We start from the raw sequence: 17797 nt of genomic DNA on the forward strand, positions 1-17797 counted from the left end.
CCACCACAGAGGACCACGTTCTAGGGTCTCTGATCTATCAGGGTGGGAAAGAGTCTTTGGGACAAGATGCAAATTCACTGAGATGTGATTTAGGCATCCTCAGCTGTCTGTTTTTTGTGATTGGAAACAGAACTCACAAACCAACCAGAAAAAAAAAATACCAAATTAACTTCCAGCCATCCTGTAATTTTTAAGAAACCCCATATTCCCACCCCTAATTTTTTCTCTTTCGTTAAAAAACGGAATAATTCCCCATTGCTTCTTTCTTTGGGTTTTCGTGTTTCTAGCCAGGTCCTGAAATGGATTGGAGAGACCACAGTCTCCAAAGTTGTTATTCCAATATTCCAATGAATTCTCAGCTGGGAGAATGGAACCTCTGGCGTTCTTCCCAGAAAGCCAGCTTGGTTTCTTCGTGGAAAGTATAGCATAGCTGTAGGAATTGAGGAAGCCGGGATTCTGGTCCTGTCCTAGCTTCTGACCTTGGACAAAACCCTCAGCATCTCTGTTCTGCAGCAGTGTATGTAGTGACAGGCCCGAGGGTGCTGCTGGGAGGTGACCAAAATCTCCATGGCAGCTTGGCAGTGTTCGCTGATGCCTGAAAGAGGACAATAGGCAAATAGAAACTGTCGGATATGTAGGGAGCTTTTGCCATTTGATGGAGCCGACTGGGGTTTCCTTGGGTATTTCTGGAAGTGCAGACAAGCTTAAGTATACAGACTTATAAGGACTGTTTGGGGTCATTCGTCTTTTACTTTATAGTTGAAAAAACTGAACCCAACAGTGGTGGCACGACTTGCCCGCAGCAGCACAGCTGGTGGAGCAGAGCCGACGCTGGAACACAGCTGTGTTTACTGCTGGGCTCGTGACCCTCCATGGCCACAGCCTCCTCCCCGCTCCCTGTCCTGCCTGATGAGTTGGGTCTGCTGATAGCACATTGCATCGTTTTCTACTTCCCAGGATGTCCTTGGGATCCTCTGGGGGAGCTGGAGGTCGGCTGGAGGCTGGCCCTTTCCTTTCCAGCATGTAGAGTGAGCTTGTGGCTCTTCATCTAGTCTTTCCCACTCTCTCTAGCACCTCTTTTAAGATGGTGCCCTAACCTCATGACTGTTACATCTTTTCTGGTAATAAACACCCCATAAACCAGTTTTAGAAGTGTTTGCAAACCTATAAGTGCTAGCCTGCACCTTACATCTTACGAGCACACAGCCTGATGATCTGAACTGAGCAGCAGGTCTTTATAGAACTACGTGTCGCCTGCGTCCATGGAGACAGCTGGACATGCTTATGTTTTCCTCTGAGGCGATACACATGTTACATGCACCCAAGAAAGTGGTTCTTTGCATCTATGGAGAGAAAAGATTTCATAGTAGGTGCTTTTATAGTGTGTGCCGGAATGCCTTCAATTCATCCAAGAAGGTGGAAACTGTATCTTGGCTGTGTTATGGAGTTTTACGTGACTGTGGCATTTATTTTTTACTGTTCTATGTACAATAAAACCACCCAGTGATGCCTCTGCATCACTTGAAATACGTGTTACTTCCGAAATGTTACCCGTCTACATGTGGAACATACGTACCAAAGGGTACCGTAAACCGGCCAGGATTGAATTTTAAGAGAACTCATTTTATTATAAACCACACATTGGTTCACCTTCCTTATTGTCAGGCTTTTGGGTGGAGATATTGTTCCCTGACCACAGCCTGGTCTCGCTGCTCCCGGATGTCTCTTTGGCATGCCTTTGCCTTCTCGCCTTCATTTTCAGAAGCAAAGGGGCAGGAAGTCAGGTTTCTGTTTGTGGGAGGGTTGCCTCGCATCACCCAGGGGTTTGGCTGAACTGTTCTTCTGGTCCCTGGGTTCAACATCTGCCACACGATCCCTCATGGAGCACCAAATGGGTGCAAAGTAGTCTATTTCAGATTTCCTCTGAGTAAATATAGAACGCTCTTCTTTGCCCTCCTTCCTATAATGTCAACTAATTATCTCCTCCCCCTTCTCACCCCACCTCACCAGATGCAGTTAATTTACACCGACTCTCTTCGAGTCTCCTCACTTAACAGGCTTGCTCCATTCCGGCTCAAGGGAAGCCCGTCTATTCCCTTGGAATGGTGCATGTCTGTGGAGGAGGAGGGGGGGCTCAGGGGTGCTTCCCAAACTTTTCACCCCAAAGGATCCTTTTATTTCTGCCTTCGTGAACATAGGGTCTTGCAAGACTTTGCCTTCCAAACTGCAGTGGATGAGTGTTAATGAGCTATAACTCCCCTTTTTAAAAATTAAATTAAAGACATAGAACAAAATCGGATGGGGGAAAAAATCTCATCTCAGGTTATGTCATTGACATCATCGATGGCCAGTCAATATTTGATCAGAATGACAAAACCAGCATTGTCACGGCCACGTGAGAGACCTCAGCTTCAACACAGTCACGTGACTTTTCAGGAACCTGTATGACCATGTCTCTGCAGGTATCCAGGTTCCAATAGGCTGCATGAAACATTAAAGACAGCTTTTACCACCTTGTGGCACCTTGGTTGACAACCATTGATGTTTACCATAGGGGACTGACCTTCAGGGACAGAGTTCTCCGTGTCCCAAGACCTAGCCCCAAACTTGGAGTGTTTTTATTTCCCCCTGCTAAATGACACCTTGCCTGATTGCATGCTTTTGTCTCTTGGGCAACTCTGTCCCTCTGCAATAGGCCAGGCCATGACAGAGGCCGGCAGTAATCCACAGTCCCCGGCAGTAGCCCCCTTCTATGTGAAACTGTGGGAAGGGGGCACAGATCGGGCTTGTTCATTTTTAGGGAAAAAAATCAAAAGTTCCTATCTAGGAAAAAAATGCAAGGCAGATTGTGACGAAACACACAGAAAAACCAACAAAACAATCCCTTGTGTGGTCTTCTGCCTAATCTTGCCGATTAGACCTGTGAGGTGAATGGAAATGAAAAGGCTCAGATTGATTTCCATTGAGGTTTCAGAAGGGAGCTTGAACTCAAGTTGTCACGGGCTGAACTTTGTTCATGGACAACTTTATTATTTTAGTTTTACTTCATTGCAGTGCGGGGGATTGAACTCAGGGCCTCATACATGCTAGGCAAGGTATTGCTGAGCTGTACCCAGCACCTGAGCTTTCTGCAGACTCTCTGTTGGGTTGCGTCTTCTGAATGTCCATTGGTTTCTGGTTCTCAGAATAACCTGGTGGTTCATAGAAAGGAGATTTGGATAATTTTTTAATTGATTTTTTAAAAAAATAAATGACAGTGGAATGCATTATAATTCTTATTACACATATACAGCACATTTTTCCATATCTCTGGTTGTATATAAAGTATGTTGACACCAATTCGTGTCTTTGGATAACGATGTCTACTACATTCCACCATCCTTGCCAATCCCCTGTCCCCTCCCTTTCCCTCCCTCCACTCTTCCCTATCTAGAGTTCATCTATTCCTCCCATGCTCCCCCTCCCTACCCCATTATGAGTCATCCTCCTTATATCAGAGAAAACATTCAGCATTTGTGTTTTTGGAATTGGCTAACTTCACTTGACATTATCTTCTCCAACGCCACCCATTTACCTGCAAATGTCATGATTTTATTCTCTTTTATTGCTGAGTAAAATTCCATTGTGTATAAATGCCACATTTTTTTAATCCATTCAACCCACTGAAGGGCATCTAGGTTGGTTCCACAGTTTAGCTATTGTGAATTGTGCTGCTATAAACATTGATATGGCTGTGTCCCTGTAGTATGCCATTTTTAAAGTCTTTTGGGTATAGACTGAGGAGAGGGATAGCTGGGTCAGATGGTGCTTCCATACCCAGATAGAAAGGGGATTTTAAGGGGTCTCTGGCTTGAGAGAAGAAGGGTCACTATTATTCTGTCCTTCCAAAAGCCCCATAAAAGTCAGAGGGTACAGAAGGCAAGATTTCCTCTTGAATCTTTTTGGGATGCCCCTGCCCGTGGGAATCCTGGTAGAGCATTTTCCATAAAGTGGGCAGGCCCGATCTGTTTCTCACCTGCTAAATACCCCAGTCTTTGTCTTGGAACATTTGTCTCATATATTTCTGATTTCTTTCCCTGGGAGGACCATATTTAGTGTTGATGTGTTTTGTTTATTTTCTTTTGCAAGAAGCCAAATGAACAACAGAGTGATCCTTGTTCAAAAGGTTTTCTCAAAAATATCTGGAGTTTAATTGCCCATAACTTTTCCTGTCTATTTCTTCCTTTAATTGTTAAAAAAAATTTAAAAAATTCTAGTAAATATGCATAACATCATTTTACCATCTTACTTATTTTTAAGTTTCATGTTAACTTATATTCACATTGTTGTACCCTGGTCACTACCATTCATTCATAGAACTCTTTATCTTGCAAAACGGAAAGTAATATTCATTAAGCAACTCCACATTACCTCCTTTCCACGGTCCCTGGCATCTGCCATTCTGTCTCTGAACCACATGTTAAGTGGCATCGTATACTCTGTCCTTTTGTGACTGGCTTATTTCACTGAGCATAATATCCTCAAAGTGTCTCCAAGTTGTAGCATGTGTCAGAATTTCCTTCCTGTTTAAGGCTGAGATACTATTTCATTGTCTATTTAGACCACATTTTTTTTTTGAATGCATTTATCCCAGTGATGGACATTGAGGTTGTTTTGACCTATTGGTATTGGAAATGATGCTACTATGAAAATAGGTATATAAATATGTTTTTGAGTCCCTATTTTTTATTCTTTTGGGGAGCTACCTGGGAATAGAATAGCTGGATCATGTGATAATTCTATTCTCAACTTTTTGAGGAACCACCTTACTCTTTTCCAAAGTGGTTTGCAGCATTTTACATTCCCACCAACAGGACGCAAATCAGAGTTCCCATTTCTCTATATCATCACCCAGATTTGTGATTTTCTGTAATTGATTTTTTGATAGTAGCCATCCTAATGGGTGTGACTTTTTTTTTTTTTTTTATGTTTTCCCCCCGCTGCCGTCTTGGTGGACACCTTTGCTGGCTGCTCTCAGCTGTGGTCCCGTCTTCTCTGGGCCCTTCCCTGCCCCTTGGCATGGTCTTTTCCTACCTCTCTGTGCTTCACAGATTTCCTTGTTTCTTGAAAGCACATGCGTGGTTCCTCCTTCTTGAGTTATCACTGAACCCCAGTCAAGTGCTATTTGTGGGATGAGAACTTTTAGAAAATAACTGGGGGAGTAAAGCTCCAGAAGTTTGCATCGGTCCTGGACACTTGGAGTTTTTCTTTTTTGTTAATTTATTAAGTGAATTTCTTATTGGTCTATTCTTGATTTGTAGTAGAGACTCTTCTGTAATCCCATTGTTCCTTTCATCACAGAGCCGGATTTGGATGCTGGGTTCTAGGTAGTTCTAGTTGGAACTGAGCCCTAGGTGGGGGTCTGCAAAGCCCAGCATGTTCCTGCGTCCTAGGCCACGAGCCAGTTCTCAGGCTGTGACCACTCCCTCCTCTTTCTCAGGTATGGCAAGCAGATATATTGGTAGTGTGACCTTCCTCCAATAATAAACATTTATCTAATATTTAATTGGCACTTGTTGTGTGCTGGGTATTGTGCTTAGCAATTGTGCTAATTAAATAGCCTTCTTAATTACTCTTCAATGGTTTATCAAAATCCCAATTTTATAGGGAGGGGAAAAAAATAGTGTTAAGGAATTAGGTAACTGTAACTCAGCCCAGGTCACTTAGCCAATTTCAGTAGTGAAATTGGAATTTAGTCAATGGGTGGATGTTACAGAGAGAAATATGTTGTTATGACAAAGGGAAAAACTTTCTAGAATTCAGAATTCTTGAAGGTGGAAAGGCCTGGCCAAGCCTGGTAGGTAAGAACCTCTGGAGGGCAGGGCTTAGTGGTACATGCCTATACTCTCAGTGATTCAGGAGGATAAGGCAGGAGGATCACAAGTTTGAGGCCAGCCTCAGAAACTTAGTGAGTCTCTAAACAACTTAGTGAGATCCTGTCTCAACATAACATAATAATAATATAAAAAAAAGATTTGGGGGTATAGCTCAGTGGTAAAACCCTCCTGGTTTAATTCCCTGTTTGAAAAAACTCTTGGTGGGGTCAGTGGAGAGGGGGTCTGTTTTTCGGGATACGGTGTGTACTGCCGGCTCTGGAGTGTCACTTCACTCTGAAACTGAGTGAGTCCCATTCAACTGTGGGACAGGTTTGATGGAATCTCGGTAGCTGTCTAATGTTACAGAGGTCCGAGCCTCAGTTTCCCTGTCTGTAAAATGAAGTGCTTTGGATTGACAGGTGACCTTTATGTCACCTTCCAGCTTTAGTCTCTGATTCTAGCTGTGGGGCTGGGTCTGGGTGTCAGGCATACTGATGGTCATCCTTGCCCATCAATAATTTGTAGACGCCATCACGACCTGTGCCTCTTCTGCCCAGGCTCCGTGCCCATCTCCAAGACGGGTAGAACCCAGTGTTCTGTTAAAAAAACTGAAAAAGCCTGGCCCTGGGTTTTTTTTTTTTTTTGTTTGTTTGTTTGTTTTTAGTGAAAATTCCATTTCCTCAGGGAGGGTTTAGATTTTCTTACTAAAAAAGTCCTTTACTGGATGACAACCCGATCCAAGGAGAAATAGGAAACAGAATTTCCTTTGAGGAAGGGATGTCCTCATGAGGAACTAGGTGGCGTTGCAAAGTTTGATGTTCATGTCTGCAGCTGGGTTGGTGGTTTTTTTGGGGGGGGTTCTGGGTGCCGGGCTGGAACGCAGGCCTTGTGCTTGCTAGGCAAGTGCTCTACCGCTGAGCTACACCCCGGGTCCTGGAATAATTTTAAGGATGATGCTTGTTGTTGGTGACCTTAGACTTTCGGAGCGGCAGAGGTTGGTGCTCACTAACTTAACAGCCTCCACCTGGGTTCCGGCCCTCTCTCCTTCCCTCAGTCATGGCTTGTTCGTTCAGTTATTAAGTGAGTATTTATGAATTCCTGGCAGTGAATACATCAGGGGATATAAGAGCCTTGTCCCTACTGTCTTGGAGCCTACAGCTTAAATAACCACGCAGATAGATATCACTGCCAACTGAAACGTGCTGTGAGGGCGAGTGGCTGGCAGACAGGCTCCAATATTCTAGGTCCACCATTTTTTTTTCCCCCTCCCAAATGCCCTGGTATCTGCTCTCCCAAATCTCTAGTATCTGCTGTCCTCTCACTTTGTACTTTCCATTTCTACCTGGGATACCCACCACAAACCCTCTGCCAAGGTAAATCCTGTTCTTTTTTTCCAGACCCAGGTTAGGGTTCTGCCTCGTCACAGATATCAATTCTTGTGGCCAAAGTATCTTCGTTTAACATTTATCACATATACTCACTCGCTCCTGTTTGGATATATGGATATTATTATCTATTTTACTATTTGTGTTTGCTTTACATTCCCGGCGACATTATAATTCTTAGATACCAGACACCATATGTCATTTAAAATTTGACTCCAATGCTGATGAGCGAGGCGATGGTGTTAAGAATACTGCCTTTCCCCTTGAGTGGTTGGATGGAAATACATTAACATATGTAAGTTGCCGACATGGTGCGTAACAGAAAAAAACGCTTTTAAAAAAGCGATAGCAATTATTATCCCTGCATCTCCCACGATGTCTATACAATGGCGTGGATCTTATAGGCACTCTGTGAATATTAGTTGGCAGATTAATCTCAGACTGCCAAGCATCAGAGAGTTTGGGTGACTGAGTCCTCTGCCAGGACATATAGGCATTTTCCTGTAAGTGTTTGTATTTGACAGCTGCTTAGCAATCTTGCCTCCAGGGGCACATAGGTTAAAAAGAAAAAAAAAAAAAAAAAGAAAAAACAGTGCCAAGAACAGATATCTAGGGTTGTGAAGCAGAATGAACCCTTATTTATTCAGGAAATGTTCATGGAGGACCTGTGACATCATGGACTCCGCAGGGTGCTCTGAGAGACCATCAGACTGACCGCACGTGAAGCTCTTAGGTGCAGACACATCGTGGTGCGGTGTGCAATGCACAGCGTGCTGTGAGAGGCAGAGACGAGGGCTCTGGAAGATCCCAAGGGTGGCGTGACATCCACCCTGGCAGAGGTGGGTGGTGTGATGGGTGGAGCTTGGTTGTGCAGCTGGGCCGAAGGGCATCCTAGGAGGAATGGGTGCAGGGAAAGGCAAGTGCAAAAGGAAAGGATTTCCCTAAATCTGCCCTCAGTTTAGAGGTGCATGGACGTGGGTGAAGAGGTAGGAGAGCTTGGAAAGATTATTTGGGATCAGATTTTGGGGGTCTTCCTATGCCCAGGCAAACATATTTTGACATTATTTTATTGGCAGTGGAAGACAGAAAGGCTGTTGTGTAGTGCAGTTTCACGCTCAGGCCGACATGTGGGAAGGGTAACTTTGAGGATGGAGGTGAGGAATCTATTATTAGAAAGTTCGTCCCCCCCCCCCCCAACTACCCCGGTTTCAGTCTCTGGAGGTGAAAGGTCATTTTCTCACCTCTCCACACCCTTACTTCCCTTCCCCCCGGGCACCACCACCCTCTCCGAGGTTTTGCTGATGTTGCCACTTGTCACCACGAGTCTGCGTCCCCTTTGTTCCCTCGGAGGCTCAGATCCTTTGCGAAGAGCTGCTGTTATGCCATCTGGCAATCCGTGAATTTTTCAGTAGCCTGGATGTCTGTGAGGAAGCAGAGACTCTGAGGCCGGCATCCAAACCACTGGTAAATAATTCTCCAGAAAAAGGGAAAAAACCGGAGGCAGAGAGACCAAACTGGGTTCCCCATAACCAGCCCGTTCAATCCAAGTGCTGGTCTAAGTTGCCCGCATCAATTTCCTAGGAAACTCAAGGGGCCCCCTGGATGCAGGGGCACTCAGAACAGATGATAGTCTGCCCTGGTGTTCAGCTTCTTCCTTATAAAACTGTGTGTTGTGATCAAACAGCATATTTCTCAGGCTGTGGGTGAGTCAAGGTGAAGAGAAGAACCGAGGTCTGAAATTGTGCTGTGCCACAAAGAAGAGACGCATTTGTTTCTAGACGAGAAGTCTCTTCCCAAACGCGTCTATCTGGCTCTGGGGAAACAAAAGCCCTGGAGCTTGGGAAAGATGATAGATTAACCTAAGGAGGACCTTCCAGAACTTTCTGATATATATAAATTTTTTATTTTTTTGACTTGGGTAATGGGGCTGAATCAGTTCTTTTTGGTTTATTTTTGACCCAGCCAAGAGACAAATAGGCCAAATGGTTGGGAAATGAGACGCCTATCCCAAGGAGGTGAGAAGGAGTTACCCACATGACTTGCAGATTTAGGACTCAACCCACCAGGACTTGAAAGATTGTTTGTTGATCAAAATCTTGCAAGAATTACTCTTTCTTGCCGTGTTCTTCACATTGACCTAGAGTTGCCATTGGAAGGAATTTCATCAGCAGGGAAAGTAGTTGAGTGACAGGAGACTCAAGGCCTGTTGGGCAGCCGACCCGAGTCCAGGAGGAGTCAGGATTCCAGCCTCCGGGCCAGGCCATTAAATGTTTGACCTTCAGGAAGTTTTTGTTCTAAACCCACCATTTCCAGTAAAGGAGAACTATCCTGGTCCCCTCAAGACCACCAGGGAGCCAGAGCTGGTGAGAAATGCTGTAGCTGCTTCCATGAACAAGAGGTTTGGGGAAGGAAATAAGGAAGAAATTCATAATCCCGCTGACATGATGGAGCAATGGAGGGATTTTTAAGGCCCATGAGAAACCAGAGCTTTCTCAAAAGATAACTCATAAGATGTTGGTGAGAGTAGGGCTTTGGCACTGTACCTCTGTGTGCTGCTACCCCGAGGGCCACAGTGCACCTTGGAATGCTGGTCCCTCCCATGAAGCCCGAGTGGCTCTCTATGAAGGCAGGTGGTGAGCTTTTTGTGTGTGATCATGCGGGACGCTCTCCTGATGACCTTAAAGCCGTGCCCACAGCTCATGTTAGCTGCGTACGAGGACCATCATCCCACATTTCAGAGGACAGAACCCGGTTGGAGATCAGCTATTTCAGAGACCGTGTAGCAGTTCACACACTCAACTGGGATCAGAGGCCAGGCCTCAGGCTCCCAGGACAAAACCCGAGGTGGTCCCCACCGCAGAGGCACAGAACAGTGAGGCTCCTGTATGTGCTGCGGCCGAGTCACCAAGACTCCAACTGGACTCAGGGTTCGGAGGACTCTTCGGCCTCCAGACGTGTGCCAGGGGTCACGCTGCTGGCGTTTTATTTCACTGGCGTCAGTACTTCTGGGTGAAGCCTGTTTCTTCTGTGTAAAAGGCATTTTGTTACTTCAGAAGAAATGAGAATGCATCGGACACTCTGGACTGGGGACAGGCAGGCTGAGGAATCGAGGGGGCTATCCTTGTTGCAATTACGATGATGATGATCTGGCATCAGAACCTCTGCCATTCTCTCATGTCCCCCCTCTCATAAAATCTAGAGTGGTCAGATTCAGCAAATAAAAATTCAATTTGCCCATTTATTTTAATATCAAATAAATATGACACTTTTTTTTTTTTTTTGGTGGTGCTGGGGATTGAACCCAGGGCCTTGTGCATGGGAGGCAGACACTCTGCCATCTGAGCTGTATCTTCAGCCCCTGACACTTTTTTAGTGTAAGTGTATCCCAATTAAGTAAATAAACCCTCATTTGTTCCATATCAGTCTGTTCCAGACAAGGTTAGAGACAGACTTAGGCTGAGAAATGATTCTTTATGTATTTGAAATTCAGAGTGAACAGGGCATTCCTGTACTTGATCTGACAACCCTATCTGATCCCGTTTATTCTTGGAAGAACAGAAAGTCACACCTGGCCCACCCCACCGGAGGGGCAGGAGTGGTTCAAGACCCTGGCTGGCCCCAGAGTCCTGTGCTAGGATTCTTCCTGTTGGCGAGCCTCTGTGGGGCTCACCTCTTTGCCTCTGGTCCACACTGAGGTTGATTCGCACTTAGAGATGCATTTAAAAGGCCAGTAGGCAAGCAGAAAGCAGACCCGGGAGTGCTGGGCATCTTCTCCTGCTCAGTTTCTCCTTCCAGACCCCCCTCCCCGCCCCCAGGCTCCGTCTCTTCCCTCCTGGTTTGTCACCTCTCAGTGCCTTGGTCTCATGCTCTGTCTAGACCCTGCTTTATGGACTTGTCACCTCCCCTGGAATGCTTTTGCTTAGTGTCCCCTGTCTGTGTCCAGCTCTCTCGCTTTCTGACCTCCCTAAAAGCCTTTGTTCCGTGTCCCCGAAGTCTCCTTCTTCAGTGCTCCCAACATGTGGGATGGTTTGGGCTCCAGTGATAAATGGCAGAGTTAAAGGTGCAGAAGAAGCTCCACTCTCCTTGCTTGGTTGTGGCTGATGTTTGAACAAGAGCCAGACTCGACTTGGATCTCAGGCCAGCAGCCCACTTGCTGCTTGCCCATGTAAACGAGTGGCCAGCACGTGTTGTCATCCAGAGTGGAGCCACAGGGGGAAGGGCAGCCACCCGTTAGACACAGACCTGCATAGTTCAGTGACCTAACAGCAACCACCAGAATCTAACTAGGAGTATTTGATGTCGGGTAGATTTAATCCACGCAGACAAAGGGAAGGATTGCAGGTTTTTAAATTTCCCTCCTCTTCCTCCTCCTCTTTCTCCTTCATTCCTCTTCCCTGTTGCTTCCTGCCCTCTGTTTTAGGGTCTCCCTGGCTTTCTCCCCATTGCCTTGCATTTCTGGTGCAAGGTCTAACCTCAGTTCCCACCAGGGACACTTAGAAACATTTCCTTCAGCAACTTGCACCCGGATGCCTTCCTCTGACTCCTCCTTTCTGCTGTCCATTCCCGGACAAGGAATGAAAAGCCGGCTTCGCTGTAGGCGTTCCCTTTAGAACTCCAGGTTGGTGCTTTTCACCTTGAGCAGCGTCCACTGGGCTTGTGAATTGCACTGGATCAGTGAGCCCATAATGAGACCTCCAAACCCAAACAGTGGAAGTCTGCTGGGACTTTATTGTTCATAAAGCCTCTTCCCTGGGGAGGGATAGAGTCATTAGGTGTGCACTGTGTTTAATATTTGGTCATCACAGGAAGCAATAATTTCCTATGTTTAGGGTGGCTTTGAAGTTTTTAAAGCAACTGTCTAACTCCCATCACTGAGCCTGGGAGCAAATGGAGTAGACGTTGAGGAGAGACTCTGCGTGGTTTTGGTCTGAGTGCATCTTCTTCCCATCTTTCCCTCTGTCTGCCTGACCGGCACTCTCCTGATGGTGGCATCTGCCTACCCACAGGTCTACCCTGTCCTCTGAGCTCTGATCCTTTCCTGTAGGCGGTACTGTTCCTTTCTGTAGGGAAGGTATAAATGTGGGCGAATGAGGATCTGCTGGGGAACCCTGCCCTGCTCTTAAAATATTCCCTGTCGTAGATGAGAAGGTGCTCCAACTTTTAAAAAAATTGGTGCCACCCTCAGAGCAGCACCCCTCCCCCCAGCTTCTGGAGCCATGTTGAAGCAGGTGGCTTTGATGATGCCCTTTCTCAAGATGTCCAGCTGGCTCCCGTGTTAAAAGAAGCCCCAAGTAAAGTAGAGGGTTTCCCTGCCTCATGAGGACCCAGACGGTTTTGGCCTGGGAACTTCTAAACCAGAGCCTGGACACCAGAGTAAGCCCCAGCACCTGGGGAACATGGAGAAGGCGCTGTCAGTGAGCTGGTGTGATCTCCGGCAGTCACACCAGGCAGACCCGTGGGGCTGGGACCCGTGGCAGGCGCTGCCGAGGGCACAGCTCCCCACCCATCTGTAAAGGGCCAGGTTACCCTGCCGGTCACAGGGTGATGGTCCCAGAAGCTGGTTCACCCTGAGAACAGGATTTGTGGCTCCATGGAATTGGGACTCCATGGTGTCATCCTGGGGACGGTGACGGAAGCACATTTTTTTTTTTTTTAATTGAGATCCATTCTGTGCAATATCTTGGTCTCTTCAACATTCTTTTGCTTTTCCTCCTTAAAGGAAACTAAAAATGAGACTCAGAGACAGACTTCTCTGGGCCTAGCTTTTTCTTTTCTTTCTTTTTCCTCCTTCCCTCCTTTCTTTTCCTTCCCTCTCTCCCTCCCTTTCTTTTTTTCTATCCTTCTTTCCTATCCATCCATCCATCCATCCATCTATCCATCCATCCATTTATCGATATTTCTTTCTCTCCTTGACTTTTACACGCTCAGTGAGAACCCAGCTGAGCAAAATCGTCATGCTGGACCTGACCCCCGAAGCTCTGGAAGGACATCCCAGCTGTTAATCCAAAGTGATGACCTTGAAAAATACTTCCTGCAAGCTCCCTAAACTTGTTGCTCCTTGGAGATCCAGGGAAGTTAGGAAGCCATGCCCTAGGGGCAGGAGCCCACACCCAGGGCGACCGTGAGAGGCCCTCCTTTCCCAGCAAACTCATGCACACCCAACCCCTGCTGTTATGTGCCTGCAAAGGGACAGGATGCCACTTGCTTTCCCAGAATTTGGGGGTTCATGTCTTTGTTTTTGGCCACAAACCCATTGATGGCTCAGTGAATGCTGTGTCTCTGTAACACTGTAGTGGCTTATTTACATTTAAGATGGGGGCTGGGGTTGTGGCTCAGAGGTAGAGTGCTTGCCTACCATGCATGAGATACTGGGTTCGATCCTCAGTATCACATAAAAATAAAATAAAGATATTGTGTCCACCTATAACTAAAAAATAAATATTAAAAAAAATAAAATAAATTTACATTCAAGATGGAAGGAAACCATTTCACAAGGAATATGATGTCAAAACATGTATACACTGTAAATATATACAAGTTTTGATTATCATCAATATCTCAATATAAATAAAATTTTAAAAGAAAAAAAAATGGAAAAAATGTTATGTTTTGGCTAGAAGTCTGCAAAAATAAGATACGACGTTTACCCGTCCAGGGTCATAGACGGCTTCATCTTTGGGCACACAGGAAGTGCGACTGGGGGCACACGTGCCCTCTCCTACCCCCTTCTTCTCTTTCTTGCCTCCCTCTCTCCCTCTGTCTTTACTCTCCTCTTTCCTTTCCCTCTCATTGTGTATGGGTTGTCTTTCCGCCTCTCCTCCCTCTTGCTGCCCCCTTTCTCTCCCCAAGTTGAGAAGGACAGGCCCGGGAGCAGCTCACGGTGTGTTTGTGGGTAACTTAGCGAGCTCTGTTCTGTTCCTCTCACAGCCCATGTGTTTGCTCCTAGGAAGGAGGGGAAAAAAAAAAAAAAAACCACAACAAAACAAAACTTTTCCAACCTACGAGTTTCGTCGTCTCCCTAGGGATCCTTGTTTGAATCTTTGCTGTAAGATTTTTTTTTTTTTCCCTCTATGAAGTACCCAAGAAATAATTGCCTTATCGTTAACAAACAGAACCTGGCTCTTATCACCCCGTACCCCAGAGGCTCGGTGCGAAAGTTGGGCCGTGCCAAGTGCATGCATTAACCTGATACGCGAAACCCCTTTTCAGAGCCAGTCCTTGGAGGATGCTCATTGAGGGCGTTTTTTGTCGAGAGGTGGCACAGGGAAACCACTTCTTACAGCACTGGGTGCCAAGAGAGATTGGCTGGCGTTTCCACCCCTGTTACAACAAAAAAGAGTGTGTTTTTCTGGGAGAAACATTTTCAGATTGTTCTAATTGTCACTGGCAATGAGCAGTCAGTCCTTGGAACTCGAATCTTGCCGTGGCCACACTGGAGGTTTCAAGCCTCCCTTGGCACAGGAGACTTTTTGGTTCCGGGGGTGAGCTGCGGCCTGTGAAAGCAAATGGCTCATCAAAAGGACCAGGCCTCCTGGCTGCCCACTTGGCCCTGGGAAAGGGTGTGCCACGACCTGCCACCCAGGCCAGGCTCCCGGTGTGGCTTCTGGGTTTGGTTTTGGAGCCACAGAGGCCTCCCGGGAGAGCTCATTTGCATCTGGTGACAGTCCCTGGCTCTGGCCTGTTCATGTTCTCTTTTATAGAGCGATGGTCATCCCCCGGAACCTCCTCACTTAAATCAAAGGTGTCATTTTTAGAGGAACCCAGAGTGAGGCTGGCCTCTGAAGAGTGCCCCGGTACAGGAACAGGGCAACTTCGGGAATCTTGTGGATCTTAACACAAGGTGGATGGAAAGAGGCCTGGGAAGTCCGTGCTTTGGGGTCAGCTCGAATCGTCCTCCTTTAAAGAAGCTTTTCCCTCTTGTGTCTTCCTTGTTAATATAAAATAAATAAATAAGAAAACCCCACAGCAAAGCACAGACAAGATATACGATGTTGTGTTGGCATCAGATTCTGACAGCGAGTCTCAGAAGATCCTTGGGGAAGCTTTGGCTTGGGGTGGGAGAAATCTTTCCTCCAGCATTTCCCAGCATTCCTTCCACACATCTGGTTCTCTCATTTTCTCTCTGACTTCTGTGTCTTTTTTTTTTTTTTTAAAGTAACTCCACTACTGTCATTACTTTTTATTATTTTTAACCATTTAACTAAATGTGCTGAATGGTGATTCCACACGGCATCTTGTCTAAAACTCTTTTGACCTTCAGAAGTGGTGACCTTAACCAATCTTTACTGGCAAGTGTCTTGACTTTATTACTCAAGAGACAGTTTATTTTTGTTCCTTAAAGGGAGAGGGAGCTTTTCATAAGATCAAAGAAAAAGAAAAGATGGAGGAGGTTCTGCTCACCCATTTCCATGCAGGGGCAAAAAGTTTCCCCCCTCCCACCCTGTTTTATTATTATTCTCAGCATCCTCACAAAAGCGTAAACAGACAAGTCGGAATCTCCTGTAGCCCCATGTCCCTCTTAAAGCATTTGGGTGCCTTTTTTCTTTGCATTTGAGATAGGATTCTGAGTTGAAACCTGTTTTATTTTCTTTTGCTCAACATAAACAGAGGCCAAATGAGTTAAATACAAAGAAAGAAGAAATGAATGAATGAGCAAAGGAATGCAGACTGCTCAGCTCTGTGCTCCAACTTTAGTAGACATAGATCTGAGTTAGGAGAACGAACTCTCCTGCTCTCTGTTGCCGGATCCTTTTGGACTATGTCACTAAAACCACACACACAGTGAATGAGGTGGGGTGGGGTGGAGGGAGAACATCTAGACTGAGCAAAACTGAGTGCCTCCCTCTCCCTGCACATAAGAACTGGTTTAGGTTTGAATCTCAAAGACTTGCAAACCCTGAGGAGAAAAAGAACAAGAGCTGTCACATCCAACCTGGAAATGAAAGAATTCTCTTCTAGGTTATTTGAGGTGGTGTGTGGGAAAAATATTAGAATCGCCAACAGAGCATTTCTTCCGGTGTTGGGGTCCAGGGGGGCTGGAGAAGAGGTTGTCTTGAGGTGGCAGAGGCCTGGAGGGCATTGTAATGCGGGAGAGGGGCGATGTCATTCAGAGCTGGGGAGCTGCTGACTACCATTGCCCAGCATCCAGGACAGCCACGCCCTGGGGACTCTCCTCTCTTGAGGGTTCAGGCTTCATGGGTTGAGGCTTTGCCATGTGTCAGGAGACTTAGTGACAGCCCACGGCTTGACCAGCTCACGAGGAGCTTGTGAAGACGCACTCTTCCCTGCAAAACCAGGCTAAGGAGGTGATCTCCTTTCTACTTGTAGTTTCAAGTTTGGATTGCTAAAGCATCCATAAATACAATTTGCAATAAAAATGCCTGGCTTTTAGCAGCTAAAGCCTGGGATTTACTTCCCATGTCCCCCTCCCTGACTCCACTGCGGTTATACTATCCCAAGTTATCGAAGGGCCTGTGACACAATTGATTCAGTTAATTAATCAACTGCTCAATCAACCCCCAAACATGGAGTGAACACCTTGTAGCAGTGGGCACTGTGGTTGTGCTGTGTGGGTGGGGGATGTGAGAACCTCTGGTTAAAGGTGGAAGGGCACAGTCTCGTGGTTGGGAGAGGTGAGCCTTGATGCATTCTTGATGCTATCCAGGCTTACCTGTGTTTTTCAGAACTCTTAAGACACCCTGCAAGTCTCCGAGGCTCGAACTTAGCAATTAGTTCTGGAAGTCATGTTGATGTTGTTGCTAGGTTGTTTTTTCTTCTGACGGTCACTATTATTTTCCTGGCCCACCCATCACAAAACAGAGGTCACAGCGCCATGACCTTTTCCTGGTGGAATGAACTGCTTAAGAAGTCACATGGCCAAGTTTGTATCGGGGGTCCACATTTGTTTCCTCTACTCTTTTAATCAGAATGCTCATTTAATTCTACTCCAGCACCTGTTCAGCAATTAACACCCTACGATTTGCATCTTACCCTGACATTTGCTATCTTTCCAATTAGTTTTTATATCAGTATAATTAGGTAGGGTTATTACAGTGCATCAAGCAGGGTCATGGTTATTCCCAAGCCTTTAAGCGCTTTCCCAGATTTGTTTAGGGAAGCCACTAAGGGCAAATGGTTGATTAGGATCACTGTTTTTCTTCTTCATTCAGATCAGGAGAAAACTGTTTCCCATGTGGCTCGTGAAAGATCAGGGAAATATGTCAACCTATAAGAATTAGTATTATGTAGTTCATGACTTTTGGGCAAATTTACAGAGGATTATAAACAAGGTGCATAAGGTGGATGTACTGGGAGCTTTTCCTATGCAGGGGCCGAGCAAGGTCCTCACATTGCTTGCTTTGGGTTATCAGTGGCAAGGACAAAGGGAAATGTTGGGGGAAATTGAAGCCTTCGAAATCAACTTTTCAGTGTGTCTGACATACAGAGAGAGAGAGAGAGAGAGAGAGAGAGAGAGAAAGAGGGAAAGAGAGAGAGACTTTTTTCTTCCTAATTAGGCTAGGGGATAAAGTAAAGGCAATTTCAAAATTCAGGCAGTAT

At 46.0% G+C, this 17797-nt stretch overlaps 1 protein-coding gene across 1 annotated transcript in view; it reads left to right on the forward strand.

The window, feature by feature from the left end:
* Ebf2 (EBF transcription factor 2) overlaps positions 1-17797 on the forward strand; it is a 176461-nt gene that overhangs the window by 11923 nt on the left and 146741 nt on the right. The window lies entirely within an intron of this gene.

This window comes from Ictidomys tridecemlineatus, chromosome 14 (assembly GCF_052094955.1).
Source record: "Ictidomys tridecemlineatus isolate mIctTri1 chromosome 14, mIctTri1.hap1, whole genome shotgun sequence".
NCBI classification, from domain to species: Eukaryota; Metazoa; Chordata; class Mammalia; order Rodentia; family Sciuridae; genus Ictidomys; species Ictidomys tridecemlineatus.